General features: G+C 44.5%; 1 protein-coding gene and 2 pseudogenes across 2 annotated transcripts in view; all 3 read right to left on the bottom strand.

Annotated features, from left to right (window-relative positions):
* Nucleotides 1-24,786, bottom strand: part of FSTL5 (follistatin like 5) — a 1,009,581-nt gene that overhangs the window by 968,220 nt on the left and 16,575 nt on the right. The gene's annotated exons all lie outside the window — the stretch shown is intronic.
* LOC134948395 (5S ribosomal RNA) lies at nt 14,732-14,851 on the bottom strand (annotated as a pseudogene).
* On the bottom strand, nt 15,177-15,296 carry LOC134944537 (5S ribosomal RNA; annotated as a pseudogene).

Below are 24,786 nucleotides of genomic sequence, written 5' to 3'. Positions count from 1 at the left end.
TGTTTAATTTTAAATTAATATAATATTATGTACTCCTGGGGGCTCCTGCTATAACAACCTGCAGTGCTCCCCAGTCTCCCCCACAATTATTATAAGCTTTGCCTTTTATACATTGATGTGCAGCACACTGGGCTGAGCTGAGTGCACACAGACTGAGTCACACTGTGTGACTGGCTGCTGCTGTGTATCGTTTTTTTTCAGGCAGAGAACGGATATAGCAGAGAACGGATATATTATTATATTAAAATAAATAAAAGTTAACTAACAACAACTGCACTGGTCACTGTGGTAAACTCTGTCTGACTCTGCACAATCTCTCTCTCTCTTCTAATCTAATTTCTAATGGAGAGGACGCCAGCCACGTCCTCTCCCTATCAATCTCAATGCACGTGTGAAAATGGCGGCGACGCGCGGCTCCTTATATAGAATCCGAGTCTCGCGAGAATCCGACAGCGTCATGATGACGTTCGGGCGCGCTCGGGTTAACCGAGCAAGGCGGGAGGATCCGAGTCTGCTCGGACCCGTAAAAAAAACATGAAGTTCGTGCGGGTTCGGTTTCAGAGAAACCGAACCCGCTCATCTCTACATATAACGCGTGAGTGCTGTGTGATTCAGTAATAACAAGCTTTTTTTTTGCGGGGGGGCGGGGTTCTACAAAAATGTGTCATAGATGTAAAGTAATGTAATAGGACGCACAAGCAGCTTCTGCTGATTAAAATTATATGCAGCATGCCTATATTCTGTGTGTGTCTGCAACTACATTTGCATAAAAATGCTATGTAACGTGTCAGATAGATCTGCAGATAGAGCCGCAATTACACACAGAGTATAGGCATTCTGCATATCATTTTAATCAGTAGAAGCTGCTTGTGCATCTAAGATGCATTTTTGCCAAAAAAATGCTAAAAAAGATGCTCGGCACTACAGATTTCCGCCACGGCATGGCGCAACTTCAAGGGATATTTAGCGTAACTGCAGAAAAGTGATAAGAGGGCATATCTGTACCCTCTCTTTAACTTCTCAATAGATACGCTCAAGATATACCAGCATATATTTTGTAATGGGATTGGAATTCTTTGGAAGTCGTTTATGAGCAAAAAGACACGTGCCCCCAAGGACCATTTCCTCTCATAGCTGTAGAGTAAATATACTGTAGATGCACGCCTATGTTCCGATTTTGGGATCTGCACCTGCAAAATCAGTCTGCAGCAATTTGCAGAATTATTGACTTTGATAAAAAAAATCATGAGAGTAATGAGTCTTCATTTATTACAGTCATCGCTAAAGTACATTTCAAAGGTTTGGGATTTTTTTACATTAGTAGAAAGTAGCATACTATATAATTGTGGTTTCTATTACAAAGTAATTCTGAAATTTCAAAAGGCATCTTAAGAATAGGCCCAACGTTCCACTTCAAAGTATGTGTAAAGGAAAAATAGTTCCTTTGTGTGCTCTAGTCTGCAGCTAACAGGGAACACAGAAATACTGCAAGTGCCCCTTGAATCTTATATAATATTATATCCTGGAAGACAATTAAGAATGCTACAAATACTCCTATAGTAAACGTTACATTTTGAATACCTGCATTTTTATCCAGTATTACATGTAGTTTACCATGAAATCAAGAGTAAGATAATTTCAAACACATTTGTACTTCAAATCCATATTTGTATATGTTTGTCATTGACCATTTACAATACAGTATGTTTTTAATTCAGGGAACTAATAAATCAAAGATAAAGGCATTTTACCACAGACTAATGGATCATCTCAGGGATTTCCTTTAGCAACATAGCTTAGAATCACTCAATTTGCTACACAAATCTGTTAATTAGAACAATTCATCAACCTTTTAGAAAATAGTTTTTTTTTTTGCTGTGGTCTGTGATGAGTTGCAATAAACTTGGGTTGACAAATCTAAACATACAGTGCATCCGGAAAGTATTCACAGAGCTTCACTTTTTCCACATTTTCTTATGTTACAGCCGTATTCCGAACTGGAATAAATAATTTTTTCCCCTCAAAATTCTACACACTGAGGGGCAGATGTATTAACCTGGAGAAGGCATAAGGAAGTGATAAACCAGTGATATGTGCAAGGTGATAAAGGCACCAGCCAATCAGCTCATATATGTAAATTAACCGTTAGGATCTGATTGGCTGGTGCCTTTATCACCTTGCACATATCACTGGTTTATCACTTCCTTATGCCTTCTCCAGGTTAATACATCTGCCCCAATGATCCATAATGACAACGTGAAAAAACGTTGGTTTTTTGTGTGCAAATTTATTAAAAATAAAAAAAGAAGAAATCACATGTACATAAGTATTCACATCCTTTACCATGAAGCTCAAAATTGAGCTCAGGTGCATCCTGTTTCCACTGATCATCCTTGAGATGCTCCTACAGCTTAATTGGAGTCCACGTGTGGTAAATTCAGTTGATTGGACATGATTTGGAAAGGCACACACCTGTCTATATAAGGTCCCACACTTGACAGTGCATGTCTGAGCACAAACCAAGCATGAAGTCAAAGGAATTGTCTGTAGACCTCCGAGACAAGATTGTCTCAAGGCACAAATCTGGGGAAGGGTACAGAAAAAATAAGAATTTACTTACCGATAATTCTAATTCTCGTAGTCCGTAGTGGATGCTGGGGACTCCGTAAGGACCATGGGGGGGTAGTGGCTCCGCAGGAGACTGGGCACAAAAGTAAAGCTTTAGAACTACCTGGTGTGCACTGGCTCCTCCCCCTATGACCCTCCTCCAAGCCTCAGTTAGGATACTGTGCCCGGACGAGCGTACACAATAAGGAAGGATTTTGAATCCCGGGTAAGACTCATACCAGCCACACCAATCACACCATATAACTTGTGATCTAAACCCAGTTAACAGCATGATAACAGAGGAGCCTCTAGAAAAGATGGCTCACTACAGCAATAACCCGATTTTTTTGGTAACAATAACTATGTACCAGTATTGCAGACAATCCGCACTTGGGATGGGCGCCCAGCATCCACTACGGACTACGAGAAATAGAATTATCGGTAAGTAAATTCTTATTTTCTCTGACGTCCTAGTGGATGCTGGGGACTCCGTAAGGACCATGGGGATTATACCAAAGCTCCCAAACGGGCGGGAGAGTGCGGATGACTCTGCAGCACCAAATGAGAGAACTCCAGGTCCTCCTCAGCCAGGGTATCAAATTTGTAGAATTTTACAAACGTATTTGCTCCTGACCAAGTAGCTGCTCGGCAAAGTTGTAAAGCCGAGACCCCTCGGGCAGCCGCCCAAGATGAGCCCACCTTCCTTGTGGAATGGGCTTTTACAGATTTTGTCTGTGGCAGGCCTGCCACAGAATGTGCAAGCTGAATTGTACTACAAATCCAACGAGCAATAGTCTGCTTAGAAGCAGGAGCACCCAGCTTGTTGGGTGCATACAGAATAAACGAGTCAGATTTTCTGACTCCAGCCGTCCTGGAAACCTATATTTCCAGGGCCCTGACAACGTCTAGCAACTTGGAGTCCTCCAAGTCCCTAGTAGCCGCAGGCACCACAATAGGTTGATTCAGGTGAAACGCTGAAAACCACCTTAGGGAGAAACTGAGGACAAGTCCCCAATTCCGCCCTGTCCGAATGGAAAATCAGATGAGGGCTTTTACAGGATAAAGCCGCCAATTCTGACACGCACCTGGCCCAGGCCAGGGCCAACAGCATGACCACTTTCCATGTGAGATATTTTAACTCCACATATTTAAGTGGTTCAAACCAATGTGACTTTTGGAACCCAAAAACTACATTTAGATCCCAAGGTGCCACTGGAGGCACAAAAGGAGGCTGTATATACAGTACCCCTTTCACAAACGTCTGAACTTCAGGGACTGAAGCTAGTTCTTTTTTGGAAGAAAATTGACAGGGCCGAAATTTGAACCTTAATGGACCCCCATTTCAGGCCCATAGACACTCCTGTTTGCAGGAAATGTAGGAATCGACCTAGTTGAAAATTCCTCCGTCGGGGCCTTACTGGCCTCGCACCACGCAACATATTTTCGCCAAATGCGGTGATAATGTTTTGCGGTTATATCTTTCCTGGCTTTGATCAGGATAGGAATGACTTCATCCGGAATGCCTTTCTCCTTCAGGATCCGGCGTTCAACCGCCATGCCGTCAAACGCAGTCGCGGTAAGTCTTGGAACAGACAGGGTCCTTGCTGGAGCAGGTCCCTTCTTAGAGGTAGAGGCCACGGATCCTCCGTGAGCATCTCTTGAAGTTCCGGTTACCAAGTCCTTCTTGGCCAATCCGGAGCCCGAATATAGTGCTTACTCCTCTCCATCTTATAATTCTCAGTACCTTGGGTATGAGAGGCAGAGGAGGGAACACATACACTGACTGGTACACCCACTGTGTTACCAGAGCGTCTACAGCTATTGCCGGAGGGTCCCTTGACTCGGCGCAATACTTGTCGAGTTTTATAAACATGTGGAAGACTTCTGGGTGAAGTCCCCACTTGCTGACAGTGCTATCACATGATTTTCCGCCCAGCGAAGAATCCTTGCAGCTTCTGCCATTGCCCTCCTGCTTCTTGTGTCACCCTGTCTGTTTACGTGGGTGACTGCCGTGATGTTGTCCGAATGGATCAACTCCGGGTGACCTTGAAGCAGAGGTCTTGCTGAGCTTAGAGCATTGTAAATGGCCCTTAGCTTCAGGATATTTATGTGAAGTGATGTCTCCAGGCTTGACCATAAGCTCTGGAAATTCCTTCCCTGTGTGACTGCTCCCCAGCCTCGCAGGCTGGCATCCGTGGTCACCAGGACCCAGTCCTGAATGTCGAATCTGCGGCCCTCTAGAAGATGAGCACTCTGCAACCACCACAGGAGAGACACCCTTGTGCTTGGTGACAGGGTTATCCGCTGATGCATCTGAAGATGCGACCCGGACCATTTGTCCAGCAGGTCCCACTGGAAAGTTCTTGCGTGGAATCTGCCGAATGGGATTGCTTCGTAGGAAGCCACCATTTTTCCCAGAACCCTTTCATTGATGTACTGAGACTTGGCTCGGTTATAGGAGGTTCCCGACTAGCTCGGATAACTCCCTGACTTTCTCCTCCGGGAGAAACACCTGTTTCTGGACTGTGTCCAGGATCATCCCTAGGAACAGACGACGAGTCGTCGGAATCAGCTGCGATTTTGGAATATTGAGAATCCAATCGTGCTGCCGCAACACTACCTGAGATAGTGCTACACCGACCTCCAACTGTTCCCTGGATCTTACCCTTATCAGGGAATCGTCCAAGTAAGGGATAACTAAAATTCCCTTCCTTCGAAGGAGTATCATCATTTCGGCCATTACCTTGGTAAAGACCCGGGGTGCCGTGGACCATCCATACGGCAGCGTCTGAAACTGATAGTGACAGTTCTGTACCATAAACCTGAGGTACCCTTGGTGAGAAGGGTAAATTGGGACATGAAGGTAAGCATCCTTGATGTCCCGAGACATCATGTAGTCCCCTTCTTCCAGGTTCGCAATCACTGCTCTGAGTGACTCAATCTTGAATTTGAACCTCCGTATGTAAGTGTTCAAGATTTTAGATTTAGAATCGGTCTCACCGAGCCGTCCGGCTTCGGTACCACAACAGTGTGGAATAATACCCCGTTCCCTGTTGCAGGAGGGGTACCTTGATTATCACCTGCTGGGAATACAGCTTGTGAATGGCTTCCAAAACTGCCTCCCTGTCAGAAGGAGACATCGGTAAAGCCGACTTTAGGAAACGGCGAGGGGGAGACGTCTCGAATTCCAATTTGTACCCCTGAGATATCACCTGAAGGATCCAGGGGTCTACTTGCGAGTGAGCCCACTGCGCGCTGAAATTCATTGAGACGGGCCCCCACCGTGCCTGATTCTGCTTGTAAAGCCCCAGCGTCATACTGAGGGCTTGGCAGAGGCGGGAGAGGGCTTCTGTTCCTGGGAACTGGCTGATTTCTGCAGCCTTTTTCCTCTCCCTCTGTCACGGGGCAGAAATGAGGAACCTTTTGCCCGCTTGCCCACGAAAAGACTGCGCCTGATAATACGGCGTCTTCTTATGTTGAGAGGCGACCTGGGGTACAAACGTGGATTTCCCAGCTGTTGCCGTGGCCACCAGGTCTGAAAGACCGACCCCAAATAACTCCTCCCCTTAATAAGGCAGTACTTCCAAATGCCGTTTGGAATCCGCATCACCTGACCACTGTCGTGTCCATAACCCTCTACTGGCAGAAATGGACAACGCACTTAGACTTGATGCCAGTCGGCAAATATTCCGCTGTGCATCACGCATATATAGAAATGCATCTTTTAAATGCTCTATAGGCAATAATATACTGTCCCTATCTAGGGTATCAATATTTTCAGTCAGGGAATCCGACCACGCCAACCCAGCACTGCACATCCAGGCTGAGGCGATTGCTGGTCGCAGTATAACACCAGTATGTGTGTAAATACATTTTAGGATACCCTCCTGCTTTCTATCAGCAGGATCCTTAAGGGCGGCCATCTCAGGAGAGGGTAGAGCCCTTGTTCTTACAAGCGTGTGAGCGCTTTATCCACCCTAGGGGGTGTTTCCCAAAGCACCCTAACCTCTGGCGGGAAAGGATATAATGCCAATAACATTTTAGAAATTATCAGTTGTTATCGGGGGAAACCCACGCATCATCACACATCTCATTTAATTTCTCAGATTCAGGAAAACTACAGGTAGTTTTTCCTCACCGAACATAATACCCCTTTTTGGTGGTACTCGTATTATCAGAAATGTGTAAAACATTTTTCATTGCCTCAATCATGTAACGTGTGGCCCTACTGGAAGTCACATTTGTCTCTTCACCGTCGACACTGGAGTCAGTATCCGTGTCGGCGTCTATATCTGCCATGTGAGGTAACGGGCGCTTTAGAGCCCCTGACGGCCTATGAGACGTCTGGACAGGCACAAGCTGAGTAGCCGGCTGTCTCATGTCAACCACTGTCTTTTATACAGAGCTGACACTGTCACGTAATTCCTTCCAACAGTTCATCCACTCAGGTGTCGACCCCCTAGGGGGTGACATCACTATTACAGGCAATCTGCTCCGTCTCCACATCATTTTTCTCCTCATACATGTCGACACAAACGTACAGACACACAGCACACACACAGGGAATGCTCTGATAGAGGACAGGACCCCACTAGCCCTTTGGGGAGACAGAGGGAGAGTTTGCCAGCACACACCAGAGCGCTATATATATACAGGGATAACCTTATATAAGTGTTTTTCCCCTTATAGCTGCTGTATTTTTAATACTGCGCGTAATTAGTGCCCCCCTCTCTTTTTTAACCCTTTCTGTAGTGTAGTGACTGCAGGGGAGAGCCAGGGAGCTTCCCTCCAACGGAGCTGTGAGGGAAAATGGCGCCAGTGTGCTGAGGAGATAGGCTCCGCCCCCTTCTCGGCGGCCTTATCTCCCGTTTTTCTGTGTATTCTGGCAGGGGTTAAATTCATCCATATAGCCCAGGAGCTATATGTGATGCATTTTTTGCCATCCAAGGTGTTTTTATTGCGTCTCAGGGCGCCCCCCCCCCCCAGCGCCCTGCACCCTCAGTGACCGGAGTGTGAAGTGTGCTGAGAGCAATGGCGCACAACTGCCGTGCTGTGCGCTACCTTGTTGAAGACAGGACGTCTTCTGCCGCCGATTTTCCGGACCTCTTCTGTCTTCTGGCTCTGTAAGGGGGCCGGCGGCGCGGCTCTGGGACCTATCCATGGCTGGGCCTGTGATCGGTCCCTCTGGAGCTAATGTCCAGTAGCCTAAGAAGCCCAATCCACTCTGCACGCAGGTGAGTTCGCTTCTTCTCCCCTTAGTCCCTCGATGCAGTGAGCCTGTTGCCAGCAGGTCTCACTGAACATAAAAAACCTAAAACTAAACTTTTCACTAAGCAGCTCAGGAGAGCCACCTAGTGTGCACCCTTCTCGTTCGGGCACAAAAATCTAACTGAGGCTTGGAGGAGGGTCATAGGGGGAGGAGCCAGTGCACACCAGGTAGTTCTAAAGCTTTACTTTTGTGCCCAGTCTCATGCGGAGCCGCTACCCCCCCATGGTCCTAACAGAGTCCCCAGCATCCACTAGGACGTCAGAGAAATATCTGCTGCTTTGAATGTTCCAATGAGAACAGTGGCCTCCATCATCCATAAATGAAAAGAAGTTCGGAGCCACCTGGTAAAAAGTACCACTTTTAATAACTAATGTGCATAGTGTGCCAGGCTGCCATTTTTTAAAATGGGTAGCCTCATCATGTTTATATATATATATATATATATATATAAATTATATGATGTGTATATATTATATGTATAATATATAAAATATATATATAATCTATGAGATATATACGTGTATGTATATATAAATATACAATAAATATACATATATATATATATATATATTATTTTTTTCCCAAAAAGCCTTGCACTCCCATCAACATAAGAATTTATCGAAGGGTGCTGTATGTGTAATATAATTTATATATATATATATATATATATATATATATATATATATATAATATCGGGTTTAGACCTAGTTAACGCGCTGTATGGATAAGCTACAACTTCAGGATTACCCCCTGTTAGGTGGGGTACAATACAGAGACAAAGGGACCTGCGTGTCCTGAAACGTCAATACCCCTTTGCTGATTTCCTGATGCTACTAATAAAATAAGGCTTATGAAGACTGGTGAGTGCTCCTGATATGTACTTATATATATATATATATATATATATATACGCAAGTGGATGGGGGCACTCTACATCGCTTAAATAAAAAAATAAATACAGTAGACCCCAATGATAACATAAATTTATGTCCACTACACACACTATATATTAAGATGCTGCATTGCGCACATTGGAGGCCATACTCAGTTAGATGATCTGCACCTAGTATAGGGCTGGTGAAAGTTTCAATGGTGCGACTGAATGTGGCATCTAAAGATGCACAAAGCAAGATTGCAGCACCTGTATACACTGACAGAGGGCGTCTCCATCCTTGAACAGTCTGATGCACAGATGTAGACCAGAGAGGGCTGTGTAGTGGTATTAGCACGCAGACGCAACAGCAGCACAAGACACAAGGCTACAACTGCATCCAACTCAGAATCAGGCCCACTCGTCAGACCCCACCCCCATTAGGGCTGCTTCCATACATTTCCCGGGCTAATTTTCAATCCCAATCCGCCCCTGTACAAATTTGTCATCATACACCTATCTTATGGCATGCCAATCTTGCCACTTAGCTCATGCATGTCGAACTTCAATCCCTTTTGGCTAGCTAAAAACAGTATGTGTCCAATATACATGTTATACAATTTTCAAGTTCGCCATCATCGAATGCCATTCTTCCCATAGGATGGTCAACCCATTTTCCCATGTGGCATGGTTGGGGTAGGACTGGAGAAGAAAGGCAAATTGTGTCCTGCAAAATGTGAAAAACTTTATAACCTAATGCAGAACCAGGTGAATACTTCTTGGAGAATTTTTGAAATGTAAAAAAATCTTTAAGTACCACCATAATATACTGAATATATATGAATACATACTGAATATGTATATGCATACAGCACATTACATAGACATGCAATAAGTTGCAGATACAATTGTTATTTGTATTTATGTTCAAGCTGTATTTTATAAATCAAATTTTAATTTTGGAGCAATACAAATCTTTTCATTTTGTTGATGCAACAGTTTAACATTCTTTTCTTACCACCTACTGTACTAATTATTACTTTTATTATATTTATAATTTGTAGTAGTAGAATTCAGGACATTTTGTGTGGTATCAAACTTGTAGAAATACCTAATGAATCATTTTATAATAAACTGTACATTTCAATGCTTTATAGCATAGTTAATTTCACATAATCAGTACATTGCCGTAAATGTACCATGAATGGGTTATATGATATAGCAACAAAAGAATTATCAATTTTGTGTGTCATTCCCTGAAAACTATCAATTTAAAATATGCTGGCACCATAAAGATACAATCAATTATTAATACTAAGATTAATGCTATATACTATAATATTATACTGAAAGGCTACACTAAGCTTGCCTCTGTATTATTTACTGTATGTATGTATGTATGTATGCTGTTGCTCCTCATATGAAGATTATATTATCATCAGGATTAAATTCAAGCAATATACTTAACAACGTTTAGTAATTACTGTATACTGTGTCATGGGTGTAGAGGCAGTTTATGGTGTATGTATGGCTTGATGATGCCCACAATTAAACTTTTTTATTTACAGATCTGATTCAGAGATTACTTTTACACAATACACTTATTTGTTCAGTTGTTTTATTAAGTGATTACTGCATATCCTTTTACAGAGAACAGATGCACCGTTAATACTGACTGCACCTGTTCAAGCATTAAGCATATTGTATTACTACATATTAGTGGGAGCAAGCACTTTTGATGTGTCTGTAATAGCAAAACAAAAATCTCATACATTGTACTATACTAGCTATAGCTTTTAACTTGGATCTAAGCAGTTCAATGGCAAATAATGTTATGTACTGTAGTTTTTTCTCGAAGTAACTGAAATTAATTATCTGCTTATGTGTAAAATGAAAATATCTCCAAATAATCTTTAGATTAATTACTAGAGATGAGCGGGTTCGGTTTTACTCGGTTTTACTCGGTTCTCAAAACGGCATCTTATTGGCTCACGGATGTCACGTGTTTTGGATAGCCAATAGGAAAAAAACGGATAAAACCGAACTTGCGTTAATTCTGGCGTTAAATCCAAACCCGCTCATCTCTATTAATTACTAATTAAAAAAAATTCCATGGATAAATACAGTTTTTCACAACATTTTAATTTTGAAAAATACACACTTTGTCACTTAAGGGTGGTATGTGTATTTGGTCACTTTAAGAGCACTGTATTCATTTCTAAGGACCAAAAAATTGTTAGGAACTTCTAGCTGTAGAAGTAAATATACACTAAATAGGTGTGGTGTAGATCTACAGTAATGAGATAGTCATTAGGTCGACCCCATATGGTCAACATGCATTAGATTGACAGGGTCAAAATGCCAACAGTGGCAAAAGGTCAACATCAAAAAAGGTAGACAGTAGAAAAGGATGAAAGGTGAAAAAGGTCAATAGGGTCAAAAGTTGACATGGAAATGGTCGACATAAAAAAGGTAAAAAAGGTTTTTTTGGATGTCATGCTGTATGTTTCATCATCTGTGACCACAATCACTGTAAACGTGTACCCTTGTTGGCTCCCTTCTCTCTCTATGCTCGCTACAGGTTACTATTCCCAATTGTGGATAGTAAATCCAGCAAAGACTAAATATACAGTAAGTGAAAAAAAAATGGTGCTGCCCATATGTGTGTTGACCACTGTCAAGTCAACCTTTTGACCCTGTCAACCTTTTGTACCTGTGGACCTTAAGCACTGTCTATCTTTTACCTGTCGACCTAATGCATGTTGACCAAATGGTGTTGACCCTTTACGTGTCTATATCAAACTTTTCCAACCTTGGTCTTCAAGGCACACTAACAGTACAAGTTTTAGTGATATCCATGCTTGAACACAGGTGACTTAAGGCAGGGCTTGACAATTTGTTCTAAAACCTAGGAGCCCTGACAATATTGTAAATATTACACTGAAAGGCTACACTCCCATGGCCACACAGCTAAGGGGATACCCACAGGCAAACCACCCCTCCACTGCCACCCCCTGGGCAAACAACCCCCACCCCACATAAGTTTCCCATCCAAAGCTGCATTTCCCAGCCAAACATAGATCCTCTTACAGGAGAGCTCTATGCAGCCGGATTTTGGAGACAGCAGACAGCCCAGGCCAGGATGGACAAGAGGAGTCAGCACAGGCTGGGACGGACAGGCACAGCAGTCAGCACAGGCCAGAAGAGACACTCAGCACATGCACCGCTAAGGCTGAGGATCTGCTTCCTCCTTTCCTGATAATCTGTTCACCAACCAAAATATGGTTGCCACAGCGACCTGGCCATGGGATTTGTCTAGCCATGAACTAGGGTCTAATCCAAACAGATTCCCAATTATCAGGAATCTGCGGCTGTGCAAAGTCCAATCTGCGCATCCACAGATCAGGCAGGTCTTGCATTGTCACCTGCAGTTTCCCTCTGCCACTGCATCATTGACAGGCACCAGCGTTGAGAGGGTGGATAGGCAGAGGCCTAGATTCCCAGAAATGGGGCCATATCACCCCTGTTTTCTGAGAGGAGAGAGTCCAGGGTTACTTCCTAGCCTCGCAGCCCCCACTTCTGTCGGTCAGCTGAGTAAGCTGGAGATTACTCAGCTGGCCCTCTGTGTGGAACATCGTGAACGATGGTTGCACTGCTGTATCCCAGCTTGCAGCATTGGTTGTAGTGCTGGGATCGCAGCTACATGTAGGGATGCATCTCTTCTACTGAGATTTCTCCTGCATGCCCCTACTTATAATCAGACGGAAAGGCAAAGCTGCTTGAAAGCGGCTATGCATTTTTATCCATCTCTGCATCAGGCCCCCTGATAAGTTATTTTGATTTAGCAATCTTTGCTGAAGTCTGGATAATACTAAAACCTGCAGTGTTAGTGTGCCTTGAGGATCTAGGTTGGGTATGCCTGTTCTATCTAGAGTAGACACTGTCTATCTACATATTGATTCTCCTTCTAAATTAAGATAAAGTTTTCATACAGTATTCATTTCAAATGACAGCTATTCCAATTTAATTTCAAAATGTACAATGAATGCAAATCCCTAAATTAAACCCTCCCAGTGACCATCTGATATGATAATTATATGTACTAAACTAATTTAAACCTTTCTAAATTAATATCAAACATAGTCAAATTAACTCTTTTAATGCTAAGAACGTGTGGAACCTTTCCTGCAGAGATGAATGTAAACTCTGCTAAGGATGCGTACCAGTTGTGTCAGGCACAAAACTTGTTGAAAATGTACCAAGAAGTGCTTTCCTTGCCTCTTCCTGGTGCTGGACCTGGGAAGGGGCAGGGCTTGATGACTTGTCATGCCAGAAGCTTTATTATGGGCCTGATCCAAAGGTGGACAGAGACGAAGTAGCTGTTATGCTTTTTGTCATAACTGCTACTGCTAATTTATGCTAATGCTGCTGCCGCTGAACTTCCTACTCAGATGTCCACTGGCTATGGCTCTAATCTGTCAATGTGTGCAAAAAGTTACACCATCAATTACCTATCGGCAGCATCATTGTAGACCCATTTGGTTGCTCAGAATGTCCAAAGGTACATATCTGCCTTTGCCAGTGCCATAACCTAACACTGGCAAGCCCCTATATACCCTCCAACACATGCTCCAACACACCTGCTGATGATGATGATTACCACCACCCCCAGTTACCACCGATGAACGCCTATTGTAATTGCATAGATCTCCATGCAATTAAGATCAGTGCATCTCGGACAGATGCACAGAAGCAAAACCCCTTTTTACAGAAATCTCCCACACTGTCTAGAGTCTGGATGGATTGTAATCTTGGACAGTACATATCTGGGATTCAAGTAAACATCCAGGCATAACAGAGAAACAGAAGGGGGCTGAAGAGACAAAAGAGGGCTAGCGTTATATAGACATGGGGGCTGGAGCTGGAGTGACACAGGGGAGCGGAAGCTGCAGAGACCAACGAAGCATGGAGCTGTAGAGAAACAGGTTGACTTTGAGGCATATAAAGCTGTACTAGAGGGCTATGGGATTCCAATTCAGGGCATAAGGGGTCTCTGAGACATATTTAGGGGCACTTTATTAGAGTTGGTAGAAAATGGGCAGAAACCTGACAAATAAAAAAGTTATAACCCAATTTATGCCCCCTGGTCACATCCTGCAGACCCTCCAATCAGGGGCGTAACTCAAACTTTGTGGGCCCCATAGCAACATTTTGAAGGGACAGTCACTGTATGCCTCATAATAGTGCCCTAGTTTATTTACTGAACTATAGTAGTGCCTTAATGTTATCCCCCTTAGAACTGCCCTTATTTATTTTATAGACCATAGTATATCTCATTATAGTACAGCCAGTACACATTATGCAATACAGTACCACTAATTCACATTACTAAATACAGTGTCTGAAAGAGAAAAAGTGGGAACCGCACAAGTCCTTAATCAAGTAGATAGTAACCCCTGAAAAACTGAATTATAACTGAATTGCTTCCAGATATAGCAACCAAATGTGTGTGGATAATCAGTCCTAATGCCAATGCTTGTTGCTTTCAGTGGTGCTCCCAAGAGTCAAATTTAACAGCCAAAAAAAACAAAACAGAGAAGTATTGGAAAGTAGACTCTTTTTTGGGAGCACTCTAATTCAGAGGGCATGTTAATACTGATAAAATAATTTTTAATAAGTAAATCATAAAATAGGATTTAAGGAGTATCTGAGTATGAAGAAGCTTCGCGAAAATTTTAAAAAAGATTATAAATCATACATGATATCCGTATCACAATCTACCAGTTGCCGGAAATTAATAGCTGTGGTACCAAAAATAATTCATCATTGCACATTGAAACTCATGTAGTATGTGACCATCATTTATTCTGCAGATATCCATTATGGATCATTATAGATGCAGAGAATTAAATCATTGGTCATGTGAAAACCGAGTACCCAATAATATACAGTATATATAGGTGACACTGAATTGGGGAGTCAATTTGTTGCAGTACCAGGGTGTTCAGAGGTGGTCTCCCATCCTATTACTAACCCGGCCTTCCACTGCTTAGCTTCCAAGGTCAAAAGAGATTGGGCATCTCCAGTGAGGTATGACCGCAAATATTGTACTCACCCTCTTAAGTCACCCAGGTATATATAGTATGACCGCTATATATTATGGATTTGTAAACATATATGGTACAATGGTCGACAGAACAATGAGATTATGTGCAGCCAACCTGGCTTAGTCACCATGTGACACATCAGCCACAAAAGAAGTACACATATGAGTGAAGGCCTGTTGTGTGGGAAAAATTCTTTGACACCACACAACGTCCACAATTAGGACTTGCCTTTCACTAGATGCAGAAAATTAAATCATTTAGTCATGTGAAAACCGAGTACCCAATAATATATGTATAAGTGACACTGTATTGGGGAGTCAATTTGTTGCAGTACCAGGGTGTTCAGAGGTGGTCTCCCATCCTATTACTAACCCGGCCTTTCACTGCTTAGCTTCCAAGATCAGAAGAGATTGGGCATCTCCAGTGAGGTATGACCGCAAATATTGTACTCACCCTTCTTGAGTCACCCAGGTATATATAGTATAACCGCTATATATTGAGGATTTGTAAACATATATGGTACAGTTGGTCAACAAAAAAATGAGATTATGTGCAGCCACCTGGCTTAGTCACCATGTGACACATCAGCCACAAGAAAAGTACACACATGAGTGAAGGCTTATTGTGTGGGAAAAAATTCTTTGACACCGCACAACGTCCACAATTAGGACTTGCCTTTCACTCCTAGAAAGTCCTAGGGGCACCAGAACGGCCGTATCAGATTATACCAATTTATTGGTGCCAAATATAATTCCACCAACTGCAATTTTTTTTTTTTTTTTTACGTACGTTTCGCATAATGAGCTTGATCACAGGACGTGATGTGATTGCTAAAAGTTGCAGTTTTTAAACAAGAGTGCTGGTAGTTAATTGGACATGCTAATTGATAGACACTGGATCCACCCATATTTGGCCATTTGAATACATGGCTGTGGTGCCTTATTATTCCCTGTTATTTGGAATAGAAGTGGAAATTCTAAATAGGGAATAAAAATATTTTTTTAAAGATAATTCTGAGGTGTAATGGGAGGAGGGTTTGAGGAGATGGGTTAATAAATGCTAATACTGTAACATGAGAAAATTAAGAATGATGTGATAATACAGTGTCCCCAGTTCATATTATGCCACACTATAGTGCCACCACTTCATATTGTGCCACATTACAGTGCCCCAGTTCATATTACTGTATGTAACATTATAATGCACTCCAGTTCATTTTATACCACAGTACTGTACAAAGCAGGTCCAGGGGTGTAAATAGATATATACCTCCCAACTTTCGGAATCACTAATGCGGGACATGCCGCGCGGCCGCAGCGGAAAACTGGCGGGGCCTCATGAGAGGAGGCGGGTCCTCGAGTGATGGGGGCGTGTCATCGCACTACGATCCCCGTTTTTTGCTGTTTTGGGGCATGCCCAGTTTTCCTTTAGCAGCTGGGCAGCCTCTTCCTCTCCTCCCAGCACTGTCAGATGTCGTGCGCATGCGCGTGGCATTTATTCAGTGATCACCAGCTGCTTTGCAAAGCAGAGCAGCGGTGATCACTGGTTCCCCCAACTGATCCCCCGCCCGCGGGACACTGCGACCCATGGGAGGAATAGCGGGACAGAGTCCGCATAGCGGGACTGTCCCGCTGAAATTGGGACAGTTGGGAGGTACAGATAGATCCACAGATATCTTGGCCTCTTTGCTTCACCTAGGCTCACCAGGGTTTATTTACATAAACCCTTCATCTATTGTTCTCAGCTGCAATAAAAATTAGTGATGAGCGGGTTCGGTTCCTCGGAATCCGAACCCCCCCGAACTTCACCCATTTTACACGGGTCCGAGGCAGACTCGGATTTTCCCGTATGGCTCGGTTAACCCGAGCGCGCCCGAACGTCATCATCCCGCTGTCGGATTCTCGCGAGATTCGGATTCTATATAAGGAGCCTCGCGTCGCCGCCGTTTTTCACTCATGCATTGGAAATGATAGTGAGAGGACGTTGCTGGCGTCCTCTCACTTTGTTTCAGGGGGCTGCAGTGCAAATATCTTTATTCTGGGTACCAGCAGTATTATAGGAGGAGTACAGTGCAGAGTTTTGCTGACTAGTGACCACCAGTAATATACGTTCTCTGCCTGAAAAACGCTCCATATCTGTGCTCAGTGTGCTGCATATATCTGTGCTCACACTGCTTTATTGTGGGGACTGGGTACCAGCAGTATTATATAGGAGGAGTACAGTGCAGAGTTTTGCTGACCAGTGATCACCAGTATATGTTGTCTGCCTGAAAAACGCTCCATATCTGTGCTCAGTGTGCTGCATATATCTGTGCTCACACTGCTTTATTGTGGGGACTGGGGACCAGCAGTATTATATAGGAGGAGTACAGTGCAGAGTTTTGCTGACAGTGACCACCAGTATTATACGTTCTCTGCCTGCAAAACGCTCCATATCTGTGCTCAGTGTGCTGCATATATCTGTGCTCACACTGCTTTATTGTGGGGACTGGAGACCAGCAGTATTATATAGGAGGAGTACAGTGCAGAGTTTTGTTGACCAGTGACCACCAGTATTATACGTTCTCTGACTGAAAAACGCTCCATATCTGTGCTGCATTGTAGTATATAGTATGAGTACAGTGCATAATTTTGCTGACCACCAGTATATAATATATAGGGGTACGGTACAGAAGGCCACTGCTCTACCTACCTCTGTGTCATCAAGTATACTATCCATCCATACCTGTGGTGCATTTCAGTTTTGCACAGTTTGCTGACCACCAGTATATAATATATAGCAGTACGGTACAGTAGGCCACTGCTCTACCTACCTCTGTGTCGTCAAGTATACTATCCATCCATACCTGTGGTGCATTTCAGTTTTGCACAGTTTGCTGACCACCAGTATATAATATATAGCAGTATGGTACAGAAGGCCACTGCTCTACCTACCTCTGTGTCGTCAAGTATACTATCCATCCATACCTGTGGTATATTTCAGTTTTGCACAGTTTGCTGACCACCAGTATATAATATATATCAATACGGTACAGTAGGCCACTGCTCTACCTACCTCTGTGTCGTTAAGTATACTATCCATCCATACCTGTGGTGCATTTCAGTTTTGCACAGTTTGCTGACCACCAGTATATAATATATAGCAGTACGGTACAGTAGGCCACTGCTCTAACTACTTCTGTGTCGTCAAGTATAATATCCATCCATACCTGTGGTGCATTTCAGTTGTGCGCAGTATATATAGTAGGAGGCCATTGCTATTGATACTGGCATATAATTCCACACATTAAAAAATAGAGAACAAAAATGGGGAGGGTAAAATAGGGAAAGATCAAGATCCACTTCCACCTCGTGCTGAAGCTGCTGCCACTAGTCATGGCCGAGACGATGAAATGCCATCAACGTTGTCTGCCAAGGCTGATGCCCAATGTCATAGTAGAGAGCATGTAAAATCCAAAAAACAAAAGTTCAGTAAAATGACCCAAAAATCTAAATTAAAAGCGTCTGAGGAGAAGCGTAAACTTGCCAATATGCCATTTACGACACGGAGTGGCAAGGAACGGCTGAGGCCCTGGCCTATGTTCATGGCTAATGGTTCAGCTTCACATGAGGATGGAAGCACTCATCCTCTCGCTAGAAAAATGAAAAGACTTAAGCTGGCAAAAGCACAGTAAAGAACTGTGCGTTCTTCTAAATCACAAATCCCCAAAGAGAGTCCAATTGTGTCGGCTGCGATGCCTGACCTTCCCAACACTGGACGGGAAGAGGTGGCGCCTTCCACCATTTGCACGCCCCCTGCAAGTGCTGGAAGGAGCACCCGCAGTCCAGTTCCTGATAGTCAAATTGAAGATGTCACTGTTGAAGTACACCAGGATGAGGATATGGGTGTTGCTGGCGCTGAGGAGGAAATTGACAAGGAGGATTCTGATGGTGAGGTGGTTTGTTTAAGTCAGGCACCCGGGGAGACACCTGTTGTCCGTGGGACGAATATGGCCATTGACATGCCTGGTCAAATTACAAAAAAAATCACCTCTTCGGTGTGGAATTATTTTAACACAAATGCGGACAACAGGTGTCAAGCCGTGTGTTGCCGTTGTCAAGCTGTAATAAGTAGGAGTAAGGACGTTAACCACCTCGGAACATCCTCCCTTATACGTCACCTGCAGTGCATTCATCATAAGTCAATGACAAGTTCAAAAACTTTGGATGACAGCGGAAGCTGTCCACTGACCACTAAATCCCTTCCTCTTGTAACCAAGGTCCTGCAAACCACACCACCAACTCCCTCAGTGTCAATTTCCTCCTTACACAGGAAAGCCAATAGTTCTGCAGGCCATGTCACTGGCAAGTCTGACGAGTTCTCTCCTGCCTGGGATTCCTCCGATGCATCCTTGAGTGTAACGCCTACTGCTGCTGGCGCTGCTGCTGTTGTTGCTGCTGGGAGTCGATCGTCATCCCAGAGGGGAAGTCGGAAGACCACTTGTACTACTGTCCAACAGTCCTTTGCGAGGAAGATGAAATATCACAGCAGTCATCCTGCTGCAAAGCGGATAACTCAGGCCTTGGCAGCCTGGGTGGTGAGAAACGTGTTTCCGTTATCCACCATTAATTCACAGGCAACTACAGACTTGATTGAGGTACTGTGTCCCCGGTACCAAATACCATCTAGGTTCCATTTCTCTAGGCAGGCGATACCGAAAATGTACACAGACCTCAGAAAAAGAGTCACCAGTGTCCTAAAAAATGCAGTTGTACCCAATGTCCACTTAACCATGGACATGTGGACAAGTGGAGCAGGGCAGACTCAGGACTATATGACTGTGACAGCCCACTGGGTAGATGTATTGCCTCCCGCAGCAAGAACAGCAGCGGCAGCACCAGTAGCAGCATCTCACAAATGCCAACTCGTTCCTAGGCAGGCTACGCTTTGTATCACCGCTTTCCAGAAGAGGCACACAGCTGACAACCTCTTACGGAAACTGAGGAACATCATCGCAGAATGGCTTACCCCAAATGGACTCTCCTGGGGATTTGTGACATCGGACAACGCCAGCAATATAGTGAATGCATTACATCTGGGCAAATTCCAGCACGTCCCATGTTTTGCACATACATTGAATTATTTAAAAAACGACAGGGGCGTGCAAGAGATGCTGCCGGTGGCCCGAAGAATTGCGGGCCACTTTCGGCATTCAGCCACCACGTGCCGAAGACTGGAGCACCAGCAAACAGTCCTGAACCTGCCCTGTCATCATCTGAAGCAAGACGTGGTAACGAGGTGGAATTCAACCCTCTATATGCTTCAGAGGATGTAGGAGCAGCAAAAGGCCATTCAAGCCTATACATCTGTCTACGATATAGGCAAAGGAGGGGGAATGCACCTGACTCAAGCGCAGTGGAGAATGATTTCAACGTTGTGCAAGGTTCTGCAACCCTTTGAACTTGCCACACGTGAAGTCAGTTCAGACACTGCCAGCCTGAGTCAGGTCATTCCCCTCATCAGGCTTTTGCAGAAGAAGCTGGAGACATTGAAGGAGGAGCTAAAACAGAGTGATTCCGCTAGGCATGTGGAACTTGTGGATGGAGCCCTTAATTCGCTTAACCAGGATTCACGGGTGGTCAATCTGTTGAAATCAGAGCACTACATTTTGGCCACCGTGCTCGATCCTAGATTTAAAACCTACGTTGTATCTCTCTTTCCGGCAGACACAAGTCTGCAGAGGTTCAAAGACCTGCTGGTGAGAAAATTGTCAAGTCAAGCGGAACGTGACCCGTCAACAGCTACTCCTTCACATTCTCCCGCAACTGGGGGTGCGAGGAAAAGGCTAAGAATTCCGAGCCCACCCGCTGGCGGTGATGCAGGGCAGTCTGGAGCGAGTGCTGACATCTGGTCCGGACTGAAGGACCTGCCAACGATTACTGACATGTCGTCTACTGTCACTACATATGATTCTCTCACCATTGAAAGAATGGTGGAGGATTATATGAGTGACCGCATCTAAGTAGGCACGTCAGACAGTCCGTACGTATACTGGCAGGAAAAAGAGGCAATTTGGAGGCCCTTGCAGAAACTGGCTTTATTTTACCTAAGTTGCCCCCCCTCCAGTGTGTACTCTGAAAGAGTGTTTAGTGCAGCCACTCACCTTGTCAGCAATCGGCGTAAGAGGTTACTTCCAGAAAATGTGGAGAAGATGATGTTCATCCAAATGAATTATAATCAATTCCTCCGTGGAGACATTCACCAGCAATTGCCTCCAGAAAGTACACAGGGACCTGAGATGGTGGATTCCAGTGGGGACGAATTAATAATCTGTGAGGAGGGGGATGTACACAGTGAAAGGGGTGAGGAATCGGACGATGAGGAGGAGGTGGACATCTTGCCTCTGTAGAGCCAGTTTGTGCAAGGAGAGATTGATTGCTTCTTTTTTGGTGGGGGCCCAAACCAACCAGTCATTTCAGTCACAGTAGTGTGGCAGACCCTGTCGCTGAAATGATGGGTTTGTTAAAGTGTGCATGTCCTGTTTATACAACATAAGGGTGGGTGGGAGGGCCCAAGGACAATTCCATCTTGCACCTCTTTTTTCTTTCATTTTTATTTGCATCATGTGCTGTTTGGGGAATATTTTTTTGAAGTGCCATCCTGCCAGACACTGCAGTGCCACTCCTAGATGGGCCAGGTGTTTGTGTCGGCCACTTGTGTCGCTTAGCTTAGCCATCCAGCTACCACAGTGCACCTCTTTTTTTCTTTGCATCATGTGCTGTTTGGGGACTATTTTTTAAATCGACCATCCTGTCTGACACTGCAGTGCCACTCCTAGATGGGCCAGGTGTTTGTGTCGGCCACTTGGATCGCTTAGTTTAGTCATCCAACGACCTCGGTGCAAATTTTAGGACTAAAAATAATATTGTGAGGTGTGAGGTGTTCAGAATAGACTGGAAATGAGTGGAAATTATGGTTATTGAGGTTAATAATACTATGGGATCAAAATGACCCCCAAATTCTATGATTTAAGCTGTTTTTGAGGGTTTTTTGTAAAAAACACCCGAATCCAAAACACACCCGAATCCGACAAAAAATTTTCAGGGAGGTTTTGCCAAAACGCGTCCGAATCCAAAACACGGCCGCGGAACCGAATCCAAAACCAAAACACAAAACCCGAAAAATGTCCGGTGCACATCAGTAATAAAAATAGGATTTTAATTACCTGCTGGTAAATCCTTTTCTCGTTGTCCGTAGAGGATGCTGGGGTCCATTTTAGTACCATGGGGTAAAGACGGTTCCGCAGGAGCCTTCGGCACTTTAAGACTTTTTAAAAATGTGAACTGGCTCCTCCCTCTATGCCCCTCCTCCAGACCTCAGTATAGGAACTGTGCCCGGGGAGACGGACATTTTTGAGAGAGGAATTACAATTAAATTTGTGGCGAGATTCACACCAGCTCACACCACACATAAAAAACATGTCGGCTAACATGGCCTTTAACATAACTCATGCCAACCAGCATGTATAACGTAACAGCAATAGCTGTCAACATCTGAACACATGAAAATTGTGCAAAAAGATAAACGTAATCAGCAGGAAAAATGAGCACTGGGCGGGCGCCCAGCATCCTCTACGTACTGCGAGAAAAGGATTTACCAGCAGGTAATTAAAATCCTATTTTCTCTTACGTGCTAGAGGATGCTGGGGTCCATTTTAGTACCATGGGATGTACCAAAGCTCCCAGTACGGGCGGGAAAGTGCTAATGTTGCTGCAGAACTGACTGACCAAATTTAAGGTCGTCAGCAGCCAAGGTGTCAAACTTATAAAACTTAGCAAACGTGTTTACACCTGACCAAGTAGCAGCTCTGCAGATTTGCAAAGCCAAGACACCCCGGGCAGCCGCCCAGGACGAACCCACTTTCCTTGTAGAGTGGGCTTTTACCAAAGTCGGTAATGGCAATCCTGCTGTGGAATGAGCGTGCTGAATGGTACCCCTGATCCAGCGCGCAATAGTCTGCTTAGAAGCAGGGCCCCCAATCTTGTTGGGGTCATAGAGGACAAACAAAGATTCTGTTTTCCTTATCCGAGCCGTTCTTGCAACATAAGTCCTCAACGCTCTGACGACATCCAAGGACTTTGAAACGGCTGAGGTGTCAGAAGCCACTGGCACCACCACTGGTTGGTTGATATGGAAAGAAGATACAACCTTCGGAAGAAAGTACTGACGCGTTCTCAGTTCAGCCCTATCTTCATGAAATATTAAATAAGAACTCTTGTGTGACAGAGCTCCTAACTCAGACACTCGTCTGCCTGAAGCCAAGGCCAACAGCATGACCACTTTCCAAGTGAGAAACTTCAACTCCACCTCTTGCAGAGGCTCAAACCAGTCCGATTTATGGAACTGTAGCACCACATTAAGATCCCATGGCGCCGCAGGAGGCACAAAGGGAGGTTGGATGCGCAGAACCCCCTTCACAAACATCTGGACCTCAGGAAGGGAAGCCAACTGTTTCTGAAAGAAAATGGACAAGGCCAAAATTTGGACCTTGATAGACCCTAATCTCAATCCAGCATCCACACCCGCCTGTAGAAATAGGAGAAGATGTCCCAATTGAAATCCACCGCAGGAGATTTCTTGGATTCACACCAAGATACATATTTTCTCCAAATCCGATGGCAATGTTTGGACGTTACCCCTTTCCTGGCCAGAATAAGTGTGGGAATGACTTCACGGGCTAAGATCTGGTGCTCAACAGCCATGCCGTCAAACGCAGCCGCGGTAAGTCCTGATAAACTAACAGTCCCTGCTGAAGCAGGTACTCGCGAAGAGGAAGAGGCCGAGGATCTTCCAGTAATAACTCTTGAAGATCTGGATACCAAGCCCTCCTTGGCTAGTCTTCCTTGGAAGCTTTCGCCTTGCATGACTGCTCCCCATCCTCGGAGACTTGCATCCTTGGTCACCAGGATCCAGGCCTGAATCCCGAACCTGCGTCCCTCCAGGAGGTGAGAAATTTGTAGCCACCACAGGAGCGAAATTCTGGCTTTCGCTGACAAGATTATCTTTTGATGCATGTGGAGATGCGACCCTGACCACTTGTCCAGTAGGTCCCACTGGAAGACCCTGGCATGGAATCGGCCATATTGTAGCGCCTCGTAAGCTGCTACCATTTTCCCCATGGTCTCAAAATTTGTTTGACCATGCTCTGGTTCTCCTGAGCCTTTTCCACCGGTAGAAATACTCTCTGTACCTCGGTGTCCAGTGTCATTCCCAAAAATGACAATCTCATCGTTGGTCCCAACTGAGATTTTAGAAAGTTGATGATCCAACCGTGCTGTTGAAGCACCATCAGGGATAATGCTATGTTCTGGAGTAGCTTGTCCCTGGATCTCGCTTTTATGAGGAGATCGTCCAAGTATGGAATTATGTTGACTCCTTGCTTGCGAAGGAGAACCATCATCTCCGCCGTCACCTTGTTGAATATTCTCGGGGCCGTGGAGAGCCCGAACGGTAATGTTTGGAATTGGTAGTGGCAATTCTGAACGCAAACCTCAGGTATGCTTGATGTGGCGGGTAAATGGGGACATGCAAGTAAGCATCCTTGATATCCACTGACACCAGAAATTCCTTTTCTTCCAAGCTGGAGATCACCGCTCTCAGGGACTCCATCTTGAATTTGAACCTTTTCAAATAAAGATTCAGAGATTTTAGTTTTAAAATCGGTCTGACCGAGCCATCCGGCTTCGACACCACAAACAGGCTTGGTTCTTCTGTTCGGCAGGAACCAAGGAAATTACTTTGTCTTGACATAATTTGTGTATTGCGTTCAGGACATTTGTGCTGTCCTGAGCAGAAACTGGTAAGGCTGATTTGAAAAATCGGCATGGGGGAAGGTCTTGAAATTCCAACCTGTAACCTTGGGATACTATCTGTAAAATCCAAGGATCCAGGTC

This window comes from Pseudophryne corroboree, chromosome 1, assembly GCF_028390025.1.
Source record: "Pseudophryne corroboree isolate aPseCor3 chromosome 1, aPseCor3.hap2, whole genome shotgun sequence".
NCBI lineage: Eukaryota > Metazoa > Chordata > Amphibia > Anura > Myobatrachidae > Pseudophryne > Pseudophryne corroboree.
Note: the sequence above shows the minus strand (reverse complement) of the source record. Positions and strands in the feature narration are given on the sequence as shown.